Source organism: Lepisma saccharinum, chromosome 30 (assembly GCF_977018435.1).
Source record: "Lepisma saccharinum chromosome 30, izLepSacc3.1, whole genome shotgun sequence".
Classification (NCBI taxonomy): Eukaryota; Metazoa; Arthropoda; class Insecta; order Zygentoma; family Lepismatidae; genus Lepisma; species Lepisma saccharinum.
The window spans coordinates 49,073,730-49,091,624 of NC_139258.1; positions in this window are offsets into that span (position 1 = coordinate 49,073,730).

Sequence of the window (17,895 nt, forward strand, 5' to 3'; positions counted from 1 at the left end):
CATCTGAAAATTTGAAAATTCCTAAAAAATCCGTCCAAAATCTTGATGACACCAATCTCTTGTTTTGTACGTTTTTTCCACGTGTCTTGACATCCAATGTATCCCTGCATAGTTTGGTGAAGATCTGAGTATGTAGTTTTTGACCTTATATGGAACCTCCTATCTGAAAATTTGAAAATTCTTCAAAAATTCGTCCAAAATCTTGATGTCTCCACTCTCTTGTTTTGTACGTTTTTTCCACGTGTCTTGACATCCAATGTATCCATGCAAAGTTTGGTGAAGATCTGAGTATGTCGTTTTTGACCTTATATGGAACCTCCCATCTGAAAATTTGAAAATTCTTAAAAAATTTGACCAAAATCTTGATGTCCCCAATCCTATGTTTTGTATGTTCTTTCCACGTGTCTTGACATCCAATGTATCCCTGCAAAGTTTGGTGAAGATCTGAGTATGTCGTTTTTGACCTTATCTGGAACATCCTTTCTGAAAATTTGAAAATTCTTAAAAAATTCGTCCAAAATCTTGATGTCTCCAATCTCTTGTTTTATACGTTTTTTTCACGTGTCTTCACATCCAATGTATCCCTGCAAAGTTTGGTGAAGATCTGAGTATGTAGTTTTTGACGTTATATGGAACCTCCTTTCTGAAAATTTGAAAATTCTTAAAAAATTCGTCCAAAATCTTGATGTCCCCAATCCTATGTTTTGTATGTTTCTTCCACGTGTCTTGACATCCAATGTATCCATGCAAAGTTTGGTGAAGATCTGAGTATGTCGTTTTTGACCTTATCTGGAACCTCCCATCTGAAAATTTGAAAATTCTTAAAAAATTCGTCGAAAATCTTGATGTCTCCAATCTCTTGTTTTGTACGTTTTTTCCACGTGTCTTGACATGCAAAGTATCCCTGCAACGTTTGGTGAAGATCTGAGTATGTAGTTTTTGACCTTATCTGGAACCTCCTATCTGAAAATTTGAAAATTCTCCAAAAATTCGTCGAAAATCTTGATGTCTCCAATCTCTTGTTTTGTACGTTTTTTCCACGTTTCTTGACATCCAATGTATCCCTGCAATGTTTGGTGAAGATCTGAGTATGTAGTTTTTGACCTTATATGGAACCTCCTATCTGAAAATGTGAAAATTCTTAAAAAATTTGACCAAAATCTTGATATCCCCAATCCTATGTTTTGTATGTTTTTTCCACGTGTCTTGACATCCAATGTATCCCTGCAAAGTTTGGTGGAGATCTGAGTATGTAGTTTTTGACCTTATCTGGAACCTCCTATCTGAAAATTTGAAAATTTTTAAAAAATTCGTCCAAAATCTTGATGTCTTCAATCTCTTGTTTTGTACGTTTTTTCCACGTGTCTTGACATCCAATGTATCCCTGCAAAGTTTGGTGAAGATCTGAGTATGTCGTTTTTGACCTTATCTGGAACATCCTTTCTGAAAATTTGAAAATTCTTAAAAAATTCGTCCAAAATCTTGATGTCTCCAATCTCTTGTTTTGTACGTTTTTTCCACGTGTCTTGACATCCAATGTATCCCTGCAAAGTTTGGTGAAGATCTGAGTATGTAGTTTTTGACCTTATATGGAACCTCCTTTCTGAAAATTTGAAAATTCTTAAAAAATTCGTCCAAAATCTTGATGTCTCCAATCTCTTGTCTTGTACGTTTTTTCCACGTGTCTTGACATCCAATGTATCCCTGCAAAGTTTGGTGAAGATCTGAGTATGTAGTTTTTGACCTTATATGGAACCTCCCATCTGAAAATTTGAAAATTCCTAAAAAATCCGTCTAAAATCTTGATGTCCCCAATCCTATGTCTTGTATGTTTTTTCCACGTGTCTTGACATCCAATGTATCCCTGCAAAGTTTGGTGAAGATCTGAGTATGTAGTTTTTGACATTGTATGGAACCTCCTATCTGAAAATTTCAAAATTCTTGAAAAATTCGACCAAAATCTTGATGTCTCCAATCTCTTGTTTTGTACGTTTTTTCCACGTGTCTTGACATCCAATGTATCCATGCAAAGTTTGGTGAAGATCTGAGTATGTAGTTTTTGACCTAATATGGAACCTCCTATCTGAAAATTTGAAAATTCTTAAAAAATTCGACCAAAATCTTGATGTCCCCAATTCTATGTTTTGTACGTTTTTTCCACGTGTCTTGACATCCAATGTATCCATGCAAAGTTTGGTGAAGATCTGAGTATGTTGTTTTTGACCTTATCTGGAACCTCCCATCTGAAAATTTGAAAATTCTTAAAAAATTCGTCGAAAATCTTGATGTCTCCAATCGCTTGTTTTGTACGTTTTTTCCACGTGTCTTGACATCCAATGTATCCCTGCAATGTTTGGTGAAGATCTGAGTATGTAGTTTTTGACCTTATATGGAACCTCCTATCTGAAAATTTGAAAATTCTTAAAAAATTTGACCAAAATCTTGATGTCCCCAATCCTATGTTTTGTATGTTTTTCCCACGTGTCTTGACATCCAATGTATCCCTGCAAAGTTTGGTGAAGATCTGAGTATGTAGTTTTTGACCTTATCTGGAACCTCCTATCTGAAAATTTGAAAATTCTTAAAAAATTCGTCCGAAATCTTGATGTCTCCAATCTCTTGTTTTGTACGTTTTTCCACGTGTCTTGACATCCAATGTATCCCTGCAATGTTTGGTGAAGATCTGAGTATGTAGTTTTTGACCTTATATGGAACCTCCTATCTGAAAATTTGAAAATTCTTAAAAAATTTGACCAAAATCTTGATGTCCCCAATCCTATGTTTTGTATGTTTTTTACACGTGTCTTGACATCCAATGTATCCCTGCAAAGTTTGGTGAAGATCTGAGTATGTAGTTTTTGACCTTATATGGAACCTCCGATCTGAAAATTTGAAAATTCTTAAAAAATTCGTCCAAAATCTTGATGTCTCCAATCTCTTGTTTTGTACGTTTTTTCCACGTGTCTTGACATGCAAAGTATCCCTGCAACGTTTGGTTAAGATCTGAGTATGTAGTTTTTGACCTTATCTGGAACCTCCTATCTGAAAATTTGAAAATTCTTAAAAAATTCGTCCAAAATCTTGATGTCTCCAATCTCTTGTTTTGTACGTTTTTTCCACGTGTCTTGACATCCAATGTATCCCTGCAAAGTTTGGTGAAGATCTGAGTATGTAGTTTTTGACCTAATCTGGAACCTCCTATCTGAAAATTTGAAAATTCTTAAAAAATTCGTCCAAAATCTTGATGTCTCCAATCTCTTGTTTTGTACGTTTTTCCACGTGTCTTGACATCCAATGTATCCCTGCAATGTTTGGTGAAGATCTGAGTATGTAGTTTTTGACCTTATATGGAACATCCTATCTGAAAATTTGAAATTTCTTAAAAAATTTGACCAAAATCTTGATGTCCCCAATCCTATGTTTTGTATGTTCTTTCCACGTGTCTCGACATCCAATGTATCCCTGCAAAGTTTGGTGAAGATCTGAGTATGTCGTTTTTGACCTTATCTGGAACATCCTTTCTGAAAATTTGAAAATTCTTAAAAAATTCGTCCAAAATCTTGATGTCTCCAATCTCTTGTTTTGTACGTTTTTTTCACGTGTCTTCACATCCAATGTATCCCTGCAAAGTTTGGTGAAGATCTGAGAATGTAGTTTTTGACCTTATCTGGAACCTCTCATCTGAAAATTTGAAAATTCCTAAAAAATCCGTCCAAAATCTTGATGACACCAATCTCTTGTTTTGTACGTTTTTTCCACGTGTCTTGACATCCAATGTATCCCTGCATAGTTTGGTGAAGATCTGAGTATGTAGTTTTTGACCTTATATGGAACCTCCTATCTGAAAATTTGAAAATTCTTCAAAAATTCGTCCAAAATCTTGATGTCTCCACTCTCTTGTTTTGTACGTTTTTTCCACGTGTCTTGACATCCAATGTATCCATGCAAAGTTTGGTGAATATCTGAGTATGTCGTTTTTGACCTTATATGGAACCTCCCATCTGAAAATTTGAAAATTCTTAAAAAATTTGACCAAAATCTTGATGTCCCCAATCCTATGTTTTGTATGTTCTTTCCACGTGTCTTGACATCCAATGTATCCCTGCAAAGTTTGGTGAAGATCTGAGTATGTCGTTTTTGACCTTATCTGGAACATCCATTCTGAAAATTTGAAAATTCTTAAAAAATTCGTCCAAAATCTTGATGTCTCCAATCTCTTGTTTTATACGTTTTTTTCACGTGTCTTCACATCCAATGTATCCCTGCAAAGTTTGGTGAAGATCTGAGTATGTAGTTTTTGACCTTATATGGAACCTCCTTTCTGAAAATTTGAAAATTCTTAAAAAATTCGTCCAAAATCTTGATGTCCCCAATCCTATGTTTTGTATGTTTCTTCCACGTGTCTTGACATCCAATGTATACATGCAAAGTTTGGTGAAGATCTGAGTATGTCGTTTTTGACCTTATCTGGAACCTCCCATCTGAAAATTTGAAAATTCTTAAAAAATTCGTCGAAAATCTTGATGTCTCCAATCTCTTGTTTTGTACGTTTTTTCCACGTGTCTTGACATGCAAAGTATCCCTGCAACGTTTGGTGAAGATCTGAGTATGTAGTTTTTGACCTTATCTGGAACCTCCTATCTGAAAATTTGAAAATTCTCCAAAAATTCGTCGAAAATCTTGATGTCTCCAATCTCTTGTTTTGTACGTTTTTTCCACGTTTCTTGACATCCAATGTATCCCTGCAATGTTTGGTGAAGATCTGAGTATGTAGTTTTTGACCTTATATGGAACCTCCTATCTGAAAATGTGAAAATTCTTAAAAAATTTGACCAAAATCTTGATATCCCCAATCCTATGTTTTGTATGTTTTTTCCACGTGTCTTGACATCCAATGTATCCCTGCAAAGTTTGGTGGAGATCTGAGTATGTAGTTTTTGACCTTATCTGGAACCTCCTATCTGAAAATTTGAAAATTTTTAAAAAATTCGTCCAAAATCTTGATGTCTTCAATCTCTTGTTTTGTACGTTTTTTCCACGTGTCTTGACATCCAATGTATCCCTGCAAAGTTTGGTGAAGATCTGAGTATGTCGTTTTTGACCTTATCTGGAACATCCTTTCTGAAAATTTGAAAATTCTTAAAAAATTCGTCCAAAATCTTGATGTCTCCAATCTCTTGTTTTGTACGTTTTTTCCACGTGTCTTGACATCCAATGTATCCCTGCAAAGTTTGGTGAAGATCTGAGTATGTAGTTTTTGACCTTATATGGAACCTCCTTTCTGAAAATTTGAAAATTCTTAAAAAATTCGTCCAAAATCTTGATGTCTCCAATCTCTTGTCTTGTACGTTTTTTCCACGTGTCTTGACATCCAATGTATCCCTGCAAAGTTTGGTGAAGATCTGAGTATGTAGTTTTTGACCTTATATGGAACCTCCCATCTGAAAATTTGAAAATTCCTAAAAAATCCGTCTAAAATCTTGATGTCCCCAATCCTATGTCTTGTATGTTTTTTCCACGTGTCTTGACATCCAATGTATCCCTGCAAAGTTTGGTGAAGATCTGAGTATGTAGTTTTTGACATTGTATGGAACCTCCTATCTGAAAATTTCAAAATTCTTGAAAAATTCGACCAAAATCTTGATGTCTCCAATCTCTTGTTTTGTACGTTTTTTCCACGTGTCTTGACATCCAATGTATCCATGCAAAGTTTGGTGAAGATCTGAGTATGTAGTTTTTGACCTTATATGGAACCTCCTATCTGAAAATTTGAAAATTCTTAAAAAATTCGACCAAAATCTTGATGTCCCCAATTCTATGTTTTGTACGTTTTTTCCACGTGTCTTGACATCCAATGTATCCATGCAAAGTTTGGTGAAGATCTGAGTATGTTGTTTTTGACCTTATCTGGAACCTCCCATCTGAAAATTTGAAAATTCTTAAAAAATTCGTCGAAAATCTTGATGTCTCCAATCGCTTGTTTTGTACGTTTTTTCCACGTGTCTTGACATCCAATGTATCCCTGCAATGTTTGGTGAAGATCTGAGTATGTAGTTTTTGACCTTATATGGAACCTCCTATCTGAAAATTTGAAAATTCTTAAAAAATTTGACCAAAATCTTGATGTCCCCAATCCTATGTTTTGTATGTTTTTCCCACGTGTCTTGACATCCAATGTATCCCTGCAAAGTTTGGTGAAGATCTGAGTATGTAGTTTTTGACCTTATCTGGAACCTCCTATCTGAAAATTTGAAAATTCTTAAAAAATTCGTCCGAAATCTTGATGTCTCCAATCTCTTGTTTTGTACGTTTTTCCACGTGTCTTGACATCCAATGTATCCCTGCAATGTTTGGTGAAGATCTGAGTATGTAGTTTTTGACCTTATATGGAACCTCCTATCTGAAAATTTGAAAATTCTTAAAAAATTTGACCAAAATCTTGATGTCCCCAATCCTATGTTTTGTATGTTTTTTACACGTGTCTTGACATCCAATGTATCCCTGCAAAGTTTGGTGAAGATCTGAGTATGTAGTTTTTGACCTTATATGGAACCTCCGATCTGAAAATTTGAAAATTCTTAAAAAATTCGTCCAAAATCTTGATGTCTCCAATCTCTTGTTTTGTACGTTTTTTCCACGTGTCTTGACATCCAATGTATCCCTGCAAAGTTTGGTGAAGATCTGAGTATGTAGTTTTTGACCTTATATGGAACCTCCTATCTGAAAATTTGAAAATTCTTAAAAAATTCGTCCAAAATCTTGATGTCTCCAATCTCTTGGTTTGTATGTTTTCCCCACGTGTCTTGACATCCAATGTATCCCTGCAAAGTTTGGTGAAGATCTGAGTATGTAGTTTTTGACCTTATCTGGAACCTCATTTCTGAAAATTTGAAAATTCCTCAAAAATTCGTCCAAAATCTTGATGTCTCCAATCTCTTGTTTTGTACGTTTTTTCCACGTGTCTTGACATCCAATGTGTAACTGCAAAGTTTGGTGAAGATCTGAGTATGTAGTTTTTGACCTTATCTGGAACCTCCTATCTGAAAATTTGAAAATTCTTAAAAAATTCGTCCAAAATCTTGATGTCTCGAATCTCTTGTTTTGTACGTTTTTTCCACGTGTCTTCACATCCAATGTATCCCTGCATAGTTTGGTGAAGATCTGAGTATGTAGTTTTTGACCTTATCTGGAACCTCATTTCTGAAAATTTGAAAATTCCTCAAAAATTCGTCCAAAATCTTGATGTCTCCAATCTCTTGTTTTGTACGTTTTTTCCACGTGTCTTGACATCCAATGTGTAACTGCAAAGTTTGGTGAAGATCTGAGTATGTAGTTTTTGACCTTATCTGGAACCTCCTATCTGAAAATTTGAAAATTCTTAAAAAATTCGTCCAAAATCTTGATGTCTCGAATCTCTTGTTTTGTACGTTTTTTCCACGTGTCTTCACATCCAATGTATCCCTGCATAGTTTGGTGAAGATCTGAGTATGTAGTTTTTGACCTTATATGGAACCTCCTATCTAAAAAATTGAAAATTCTTAAAAAATTCGACCAAAATCTTGATGTCCCCAATCCTATGTTTTGTATGTTTTTTCCACGTGTCTTGACATCCAATGTATCCATGCAGAGTTTGGTGAAGATCTGAGTATGTCGTTTTTGACCTTATCTGGAACCTCCCATCTGAAAATTTGAAAATTCTTAAAAAATCCGTCGAAAATCTTGATGTCTCCAATCTCTTGTTTTGTAAATTTTTTCCACGTGTCTTGACATCCATTGTATTCCTGCAATGTTTGGTGAAGATCTGAGTATGTAGTTTTTGACCTTATATGGAACCTCCTATCTGAAAATTTGAAAATTCTTAAAAAATTTGACCAAAATCTTGATGTCCCCAATCCTATGTCTTGTATGTTTTTTCCACGTGTCTTGACATCCAATGTATCCCTGCTAAGTTTGGTGAAGATCTGAGTATGTAGTTTTTGACCTTATTTGGAACCTCCTATCTGAAAATTTGAAAATTCTTAAAAAATTCGACCAAAATCTTGATGTTCCCAATCCTATGGTTTGTATGTTTTTTCCACGTGTCTTGACATCCAATGTATCCATGCAAAGTTTGGTGAAGATCTGAGTATGTAGTTTTTGAACTTATATGGAACCTCCTATCTGAAAATTTGAAAATTCTTAAAAAATTCGTTCAAAATCTTGATGTCTCCAATCTCTTGTTTTGTACGTTTTTTCCACGTGTCTTGACATCCAATGTATCACTGCAAAGTTTGGTGAAGATCTGAGTATGTAGTTTTTGACCTTATCTGGAACCTCCCATCTGAAAATTTGAAAATTCCTAAAAAATCCTTCCAAAATCTTGATGACCCCAATCTCTTGTTTTGTACGTTTTTTCCACGTGTCTTGACATCCAATGTATCCCTGCAAAGTTTGGTGAAGATCTGAGTATGTAGTTTTTGACCTTATACGGAACCTCCTTTCTGAAAATTTGAAAATTCTTAAAAAATTCGTCCAAAATCTTGATGTCTCCAATTTCTTGTTTTGTACGTTTTTTCCACGTGTCTTGACCTCCAATGTATCCCTGCAAAGTTTGGTGAAGATCTGAGTATGTAGTTTTTGACCTTATATGGAACCTCCTATCTGAAAATTTGAAAATTCTTAAAAAATTCGACCAAAATCTTGATGTCCCCAATTCTATGTTTTGTATGTTTTTTCCACGTGTCTTGACATCCAATGTATCCATGCAAAATTTGGTGAAGATCTGAGTATGTCGTTTTTGACCTTATCTGGAACCTCCCATCTGAAAATTTGAAAATTCTTAAAAAATTCGTCGAAAATCTTGATGTCTCCAATCGCTTGTTTTGTACGTTCTTTCCACGTGTCTTGACATCCAATGTATCCCTGCAATGTTTGGTGAAGATCTGAGTATGTAGTTTTTGACCTTATATGGAACCTCCTACCTGAAAATTTGAAAATTCTTAAAAAATTCGTTCAAAATCTTGATGTCTCCAATCTCTTGTTTTGTACGTTTTTTCCACGTGTCTTGACATCCAATGTATCACTGCAAAGTTTGGTGAAGATCTGAGTATGTAGTTTTTGACCTTATCTGGAACCTCCCATCTGAGAATTTGAAAATTCCTAAAAACTCCGTCCAAAATCTTGATGACCCCAATCTCTTGTTTTGTACGTTTTTTCCACGTGTCTTGACATCCAATGTATCCCTGCAAAGTTTGGTGAAGATCTGAGTATGTAGTTTTTGACCTTATCTGGAACATCCTTTCTGGAAATTTGAAAATTCTTAAAAAATTCGTCCAAAATCTTGACGTCTCCAATCTCTTGTTTTGTACGTTTTTCCACGTGTCTTGACATCCAATGTATCCATGCAAAGTTTGGTGAAGATCTGAGTATGTCGTTTTTGACCTTATCTGAAACCTCCCATCTGAAAATTTGAAAATTCTTAAAAAATTCGACCAAAATCTTGATGTCTCCAATCGATTGTTTTGTACGTTTTTTCCACGTGTCTTGACATCCAATGTATCCCTGCAATGTTTGGTGAAGATCTGAGTATGTAGTTTTTGACCTTATATGGAACCTCCCATCTGAAAATTTGAAAATTCTTAAAAAATTTGACCAAAATCTTGATGTCCCCAATCCTATGTTTAGTATGTTTTTCCCACGTGTCTTGACATCTAATGTATCCCTGCAAAGTTTGGTGAAGATCTGAGTATGTAGTTTTTGACCTTATCTGGAACCTCCTATCTGAAAATTTGAAAATTCTTAAAAAATTCGTCCGAAATCTTGATGTCTCCAATCTCTTGTTTTGTACGTTTTTCCACGTGTCTTGACATCCAATGTATCTCTGCAATGTTTGGCGAAGATCTGAGTATATAGTTTTTGACCTTATATGGAACCTCCTATCTGAAAATTTGAAAATTCTTAAAAAGTTCGTCCAAAATCTTGATGTCTCCAATCTCTTGGTTTGTATGTTTTCCCCACGTGTCTTGACATCCAATGTATCCCTGCAAAGTTTGGTGAAGATCTGAGTATGTAGTTTTTGACCTTATCTGGATCCTCATTTCTGAAAATATGAAAATTCCTCAAAAATTCGTCCAAAATCTTGATGTCTCCAATCTCTTGTTTTGTACGTTTTTTCCACGTTTCTTGACATCCAATGTATCCCTGCAATGTTTGGTGAAGATCTGAGTATGTAGTTTTTGACCTTATATGGAACCTCCTATCTGAAAATTTGAAAATTCTTAAAAAATTCGTCCAAAATCTTGATGTCTCCAATCTCTTGTTTTGTACTTTTTCTCCACGTGTCTTGACATTCAATGTATCCCTGCAAAGTTTGGTGAAGATCTGAGCATGTAGTTTTTGACCTTATCTGGAACCTCCCATCTGAAAATTTGAAAATTCCTAAAAAATCCGTCCAAAATCTTGATGTCTCCAATCTCTTGTTTTGTACGTTTTTTCCACGTGTCTTGACATCCAATGTATCCCTGCAAAGTTTGGTGAAGATCTGAGTATGTCGTTTTTGACCTTATCTGGAACATCCTTTCTGAAAATTTGAAAATTCTTAAAAAATTCGTCCAAAATCTTGATGTCTCCAATCTCTTGTTTTGTACGTTTTTTCCACGTGTCTTGACATCCAATGTATCCCTGCAAAGTTTGGTGAAGATCTGAGTATGTCGTTTTTGACCTTATCTGCAACCTCCTATCTGAAAATTTGAAAATTGTTAAAAAATTCGTCCAAAATCTTGATGTCTCCAATCCTATGTTTTGTATGTTTTTTCCACGTGTCTTGACATCCAATGTATCCCTGCAAAGTTTGGTGAAGATCTGAGTATGTAGTTTTTGACCTTATATGGAACCTCCTATCTGAAAATTTGAAAATTCTTAAAAAATTCGTCGAAAATCTTGATGTCTCCAATCTCTTGTTTTGTACGTTTTTTCCACGTGTCTTGACATGCAAAGTATCCCTGCAACGTTTGGTTAAGATCTGAGTATGTAGTTTTTGACCTTATCTGGAACCTCCTATCTGAAAATTTGAAAATTCTTAAAAAATTCGTCCAAAATCTTGATGTCTCCAATCTCTTGTTTTGTACGTTTTTTCCACGTGTCTTGACATCCAATGTATCCCTGCAAAGTTTGGTGAAGATCTGAGTATGTAGTTTTTGACCTAATCTGGAACCTCCTATCTGAAAATTTGAAAATTCTTAAAAAATTCGTCCAAAATCTTGATGTCTCCAATCTCTTGTTTTGTACGTTTTTCCACGTGTCTTGACATCCAATGTATCCCTGCAATGTTTGGTGAAGATCTGAGTATGTATTTTTTGACCTTATATGGAACCTCCTATCTGAAAATTTGAAAATTCTTAAAAAATTTGACCAAAATCTTGATGTCCCCAATCCTATGTTTTGTATGTTCTTTCCACGTGTCTCGACATCCAATGTATCCCTGCAAAGTTTGGTGAAGATCTGAGTATGTCGTTTTTGACCTTATCTGGAACATCCTTTCTGAAAATTTGAAAATTCTTAAAAAATTCGTCCAAAATCTTGATGTCTCCAATCTCTTGTTTTGTACGTTTTTTTCACGTGTCTTCACATCCAATGTATCCCTGCAAAGTTTGGTGAAGATCTGAGTATGTAGTTTTTGACCTTATCTGGAACCTCTCATCTGAAAATTTGAAAATTCCTAAAAAATCCGTCCAAAATCTTGATGACACCAATCTCTTGTTTTGTACGTTTTTTCCACGTGTCTTGACATCCAATGTATCCCTGCATAGTTTGGTGAAGATCTGAGTATGTAGTTTTTGACCTTATATGGAACCTCCTATCTGAAAATTTGAAAATTCTTCAAAAATTCGTCCAAAATCTTGATGTCTCCACTCTCTTGTTTTGTACGTTTTTTCCACGTGTCTTGACATCCAATGTATCCATGCAAAGTTTGGTGAAGATCTGAGTATGTCGTTTTTGACCTTATATGGAACCTCCCATCTGAAAATTTGAAAATTCTTAAAAAATTTGACCAAAATCTTGATGTCCCCAATCCTATGTTTTGTATGTTCTTTCCACGTGTCTTGACATCCAATGTATCCCTGCAAAGTTTGGTGAAGATCTGAGTATGTCGTTTTTGACCTTATCTGGAACATCCTTTCTGAAAATTTGAAAATTCTTAAAAAATTCGTCCAAAATCTTGATGTCTCCAATCTCTTGTTTTATACGTTTTTTTCACGTGTCTTCACATCCAATGTATCCCTGCAAAGTTTGGTGAAGATCTGAGTATGTAGTTTTTGACCTTATATGGAACCTCTCATCTGAAAATTTGAAAATTCCTAAAAAATCCGTCCAAAATCTTGATGACACCAATCTCTTGTTTTGTACGTTTTTTCCACGTGTCTTGACATCCAATGTATCCCTGCAAAGTTTGGTGAAGATCTGAGTATGTAGTTTTTGACCTTATCTGGAACCTCCTTTCTGAAAATTTGAAAATTCTTCAAAAATTCGTCCAAAATCTTGATGTCTCCACTCTCTTGTTTTGTACGTTTTTTCCACGTGTCTTGACATCCAATGTATCCCTGCAAAGTTTGGTGAAGATCTGAGTATGTAGTTTTTGACCTTATATGGAGCCTCCTTTCTGAAAATTTGAAAATTCTTAAAAAATTCGTCCAAAATCTTGATGTCCCCAATCCTATGTTTTGTATGTTTTTTCCACGTGTCTTGACATCCAACGTATCCATGCAAAGTTTGGTGAAGATCTGAGTATGTCGTTTTTGACCTTATCTGGAACCTCCCATCTGAAAATTTGAAAATTCTTAAAAAATTCGTCGAAAATCTTGATGTCTCCAATCTCTTGTTTTGTACGTTTTTTCCACGTGTCTTGACATGCAAAGTATCCCTGCAACGTTTGGTGAAGATCTGAGTATGTAGTTTTTGACCTTATCTGGAACCTCCTATCTGAAAATTTGAAAATTCTCCAAAAATTCGTCGAAAATCTTGATGTCTCCAATCTCTTGTTTTGTACGTTTTTTCCACGTTTCTTGACATCCAATGTATCCCTGCAATGTTTGGTGAAGATCTGAGTATGTAGTTTTTGACCTTATATGGAACCTCCTATCTGAAAATGTGAAAATTCTTAAAAAATTTGACCAAAATCTTGATATCCCCAATCCTATGTTTTGTATGTTTTTTCCACGTGTCTTGACATCCAATGTATCCCTGCAAAGTTTGGTGGAGATCTGAGTATGTAGTTTTTGACCTTATCTGGAACCTCCTATCTGAAAATTTGAAAATTTTTAAAAAATTCGTCCAAAATCTTGATGTCTTCAATCTCTTGTTTTGTACGTTTTTTCCACGTGTCTTGACATCCAATGTATCCATGCAAAGTTTGGTGAAGATCTGAGTATGTAGTTTTTGACCTTATATGGAACCTCCTATCTGAAAATTTGAAAATTCTTAAAAAATTCGACCAAAATCTTGATGTCCCCAATTCTATGTTTTGTACGTTTTTTCCACGTGTCTTGACATCCAATGTATCCATGCAAAGTTTGGTGAAGATCTGAGTATGTTGTTTTTGATCTTATCTGGAACCTCCCATCTGAAAATTTGAAAATTCTTAAAAAATTCGTCGAAAATCTTGATGTCTCCAATCGCTTGTTTTGTACGTTTTTTCCACGTGTCTTGACATCCAATGTATCCCTGCAATGTTTGGTGAAGATCTGAGTATGTAGTTTTTGACCTTATATGGAACCTCCTATCTGAAAATTTGAAAATTCTTAAAAAATTTGACCAAAATCTTGATGTCCCCAATCCTATGTTTTGTATGTTTTTCCCACGTGTCTTGACATCCAATGTATCCCTGCAAAGTTTGGTGAAGATCTGAGTATGTAGTTTTTGACCTTATCTGGAACCTCCTATCTGAAAATTTGAAAATTCTTAAAAAATTCGTCCGAAATCTTGATGTCTCCAATCTCTTGTTTTGTACGTTTTTCCACGTGTCTTGACATCCAATGTATCCCTGCAATGTTTGGTGAAGATCTGAGTATGTAGTTTTTGACCTTATATGGAACCTCCTATCTGAAAATTTGAAAATTCTTAAAAAATTTGACCAAAATCTTGATGTCCCCAATCCTATGTTTTGTATGTTTTTTACACGTGTCTTGACATCCAATGTATCCCTGCAAAGTTTGGTGAAGATCTGAGTATGTCGTTTTTGACCTTATATGGAACCTCCGATCTGAAAATTTGAAAATTCTTAAAAAATTCGTCCAAAATCTTGATGTCTCCAATCTCTTGTTTTGTACGTTTTTTCCACGTGTCTTGACATCCAATGTATCCCTGCAAAGTTTGGTGAAGATCTGAGTATGTAGTTTTTGACCTTATATGGAACCTCCTATCTGAAAATTTGAAAATTCTTAAAAAATTCGTCCAAAATCTTGATGTCTCCAATCTCTTGGTTTGTATGTTTTCCCCACGTGTCTTGACATCCAATGTATCCCTGCAAAGTTTGGTGAAGATCTGAGTATGTAGTTTTTGACCTTATCTGGAACCTCATTTCTGAAAATTTGAAAATTCCTCAAAAATTCGTCCAAAATCTTGATGTCTCCAATCTCTTGTTTTGTACGTTTTTTCCACGTGTCTTGACATCCAATGTGTAACTGCAAAGTTTGGTGAAGATCTGAGTATGTAGTTTTTGACCTTATCTGGAACCTCCTATCTGAAAATTTGAAAATTCTTAAAAAATTCGTCCAAAATCTTGATGTCTCGAATCTCTTGTTTTGTACGTTTTTTCCACGTGTCTTCACATCCAATGTATCCCTTCATAGTTTGGCGAAGATCTGAGTATGTAGTTTTTGACCTTATATGGAACCTCCTATCTAAAAAATTGAAAATTCTTAAAAAATTCGACCAAAATCTTGATGTCCCCAATCCTATGTTTTGTATGTTTTTTCCACGTGTCTTGACATCCAATGTATCCATGCAGAGTTTGGTGAAGATCTGAGTATGTCGTTTTTGACCTTATCTGGAACCTCCTATCTGAAAATTTGAAAATTCTTAAAAAATTTGACCAAAATCTTGATGTCCCCAATCCTATGTCTTGTATGTTTTTTCCACGTGTCTTGACATCCAATGTATCCCTGCTAAGTTTGGTGAAGATCTGAGTATGTAGTTTTTGACCTTATATGGAACCTCCTATCTGAAAATTTGAAAATTCTTAAAAAATTCGACCAAAATCTTGATGTTCCCAATCCTATGTTTTGTATGTTTTTTCCACGTGTCTTGACATCCAATGTATCCATGCAAAGTTTGGTGAAGATCTGAGTATGTAGTTTTTGACCTTATATGGAACCTCCTATCTGAAAATTTGAAAATTCTTAAAAAATTCGTTCAAAATCTTGATGTCTCCAATCTCTTGTTTTGTACGTTTTTTCCACGTGTCTTGACATCCAATGTATCACTGCAAAGTTTGGTGAAGATCTGAGTATGTAGTTTTTGACCTTATCTGGAACCTCCCATCTGAAAATTTGAAAATTCCTAAAAAATCCTTCCAAAATCTTGATGACCCCAATCTCTTGTTTTGTACGTTTTTTCCACGTGTCTTGACATCCAATGTATCCCTGCAAAGTTTGGTGAAGATCTGAGTATGTAGTTTTTGACCTTATACGGAACCTCCTTTCTGAAAATTTGAAAATTCTTAAAAAATTCGTCCAAAATCTTGATGTCTCCAATTTCTTGTTTTGTACGTTTTTTCCACGTGTCTTGACCTCCAATGTATCCCTGCAAAGTTTGGTGAAGATCTGAGTATGTAGTTTTTGACCTTATATGTAACCTCCTATCTGAAAATTTGAAAATTCTTAAAAAATTCGACCAAAATCTTGATGTCCCCAATTCTATGTTTTGTATGTTTTTTCCACGTGTCTTGACATCCAATGTATCCATGCAAAGTTTGGTGAAGATCTGAGTATGTCGTTTTTGACCTTATCTGGAACCTCCCATCTGAAAATTTGAAAATTCTTAAAAAATTCGTCGAAAATCTTGATGTCTCCAATCGCTTGTTTTGTACGTTTTTTCCACGTGTCTTGACATCCAATGTATCCCTGCAATGTTTGGTGAAGATCTGAGTATGTAGTTTTTGACCTTATATGGAACCTCCTATCTGAAAATTTGAAAATTCTTAAAAAATTCGTTCAAAATCTTGATGTCTCCAATCTCTTGTTTTGTACGTTTTTTCCACGTGTCTTGACATCCAATGTATCACTGCAAAGTTTGGTGAAGATCTGAGTATGTAGTTTTTGACCTTATCTGGAACCTCCCATCTGAGAATTTGAAAATTCCTAAAAAATCCGTCCAAAATCTTGATGACCCCAATCTCTTGTTTTGTACGTTTTTTCCACGTGTCTTGACATCCAATGTATCCCTGCAAAGTTTGGTGAAGATCTGAGTATGTAGTTTTTGACCTTATCTGGAACATCCTTTCTGGAAATTTGAAAATTCTTAAAAAATTCGTCCAAAATCTTGACGTCTCCAATCTCTTGTTTTGTACGTTTTTCCACGTGTCTTGACATCCAATGTATCCATGCAAAGTTTGGTGAAGATCTGAGTATGTCGTTTTTGACCTTATATGGAACCTCCCATCTGAAAATTTGAAAATTCTTAAAAAATTTGACCAAAATCTTGATGTCCCCAATCCTATGTTTTGTATGTTCTTTCCACGTGTCTTGACATCCAATGTATCCCTGCAAAGTTTGGTGAAGATCTGAGTATGTCGTTTTTGACCTTATCTGGAACATCCTTTCTGAAAATTTGAAAATTCTTAAAAAATTCGTCCAAAATCTTGATGTCTCCAATCTCTTGTTTTATACGTTTTTTTCACGTGTCTTCACATCCAATGTATCCCTGCAAAGTTTGGTGAAGATCTGAGTATGTAGTTTTTGACCTTATATGGAACCTCTCATCTGAAAATTTGAAAATTCCTAAAAAATCCGTCCAAAATCTTGATGACACCAATCTCTTGTTTTGTACGTTTTTTCCACGTGTCTTGACATCCAATGTATCCCTGCAAAGTTTGGTGAAGATCTGATTATGTAGTTTTTGACCTTATCTGGAACCTCCTTTCTGAAAATTTGAAAATTCTTCAAAAATTCGTCCAAAATCTTGATGTCTCCACTCTCTTGTTTTGTACGTTTTTTCCACGTGTCTTGACATCCAATGTATCCCTGCAAAGTTTGGTGAAGATCTGAGTATGTAGTTTTTGACCTTATATGGAGCCTCCTTTCTGAAAATTTGAAAATTCTTAAAAAATTCGTCCAAAATCTTGATGTCCCCAATCCTATGTTTTGTATGTTTTTTCCACGTGTCTTGACATCCAACGTATCCATGCAAAGTTTGGTGAAGATCTGAGTATGTCGTTTTTGACCTTATCTGGAACCTCCCATCTGAAAATTTGAAAATTCTTAAAAAATTCGTCGAAAATCTTGATGTCTCCAATCTCTTGTTTTGTACGTTTTTTCCACGTGTCTTGACATGCAAAGTATCCCTGCAACGTTTGGTGAAGATCTGAGTATGTAGTTTTTGACCTTATCTGGAACCTCCTATCTGAAAATTTGAAAATTCTCCAAAAATTCGTCGAAAATCTTGATGTCTCCAATCTCTTGTTTTGTACGTTTTTTCCACGTTTCTTGACATCCAATGTATCCCTGCAATGTTTGGTGAAGATCTGAGTATGTAGTTTTTGACCTTATATGGAACCTCCTATCTGAAAATGTGAAAATTCTTAAAAAATTTGACCAAAATCTTGATATCCCCAATCCTATGTTTTGTATGTTTTTTCCACGTGTCTTGACATCCAATGTATCCCTGCAAAGTTTGGTGGAGATCTGAGTATGTAGTTTTTGA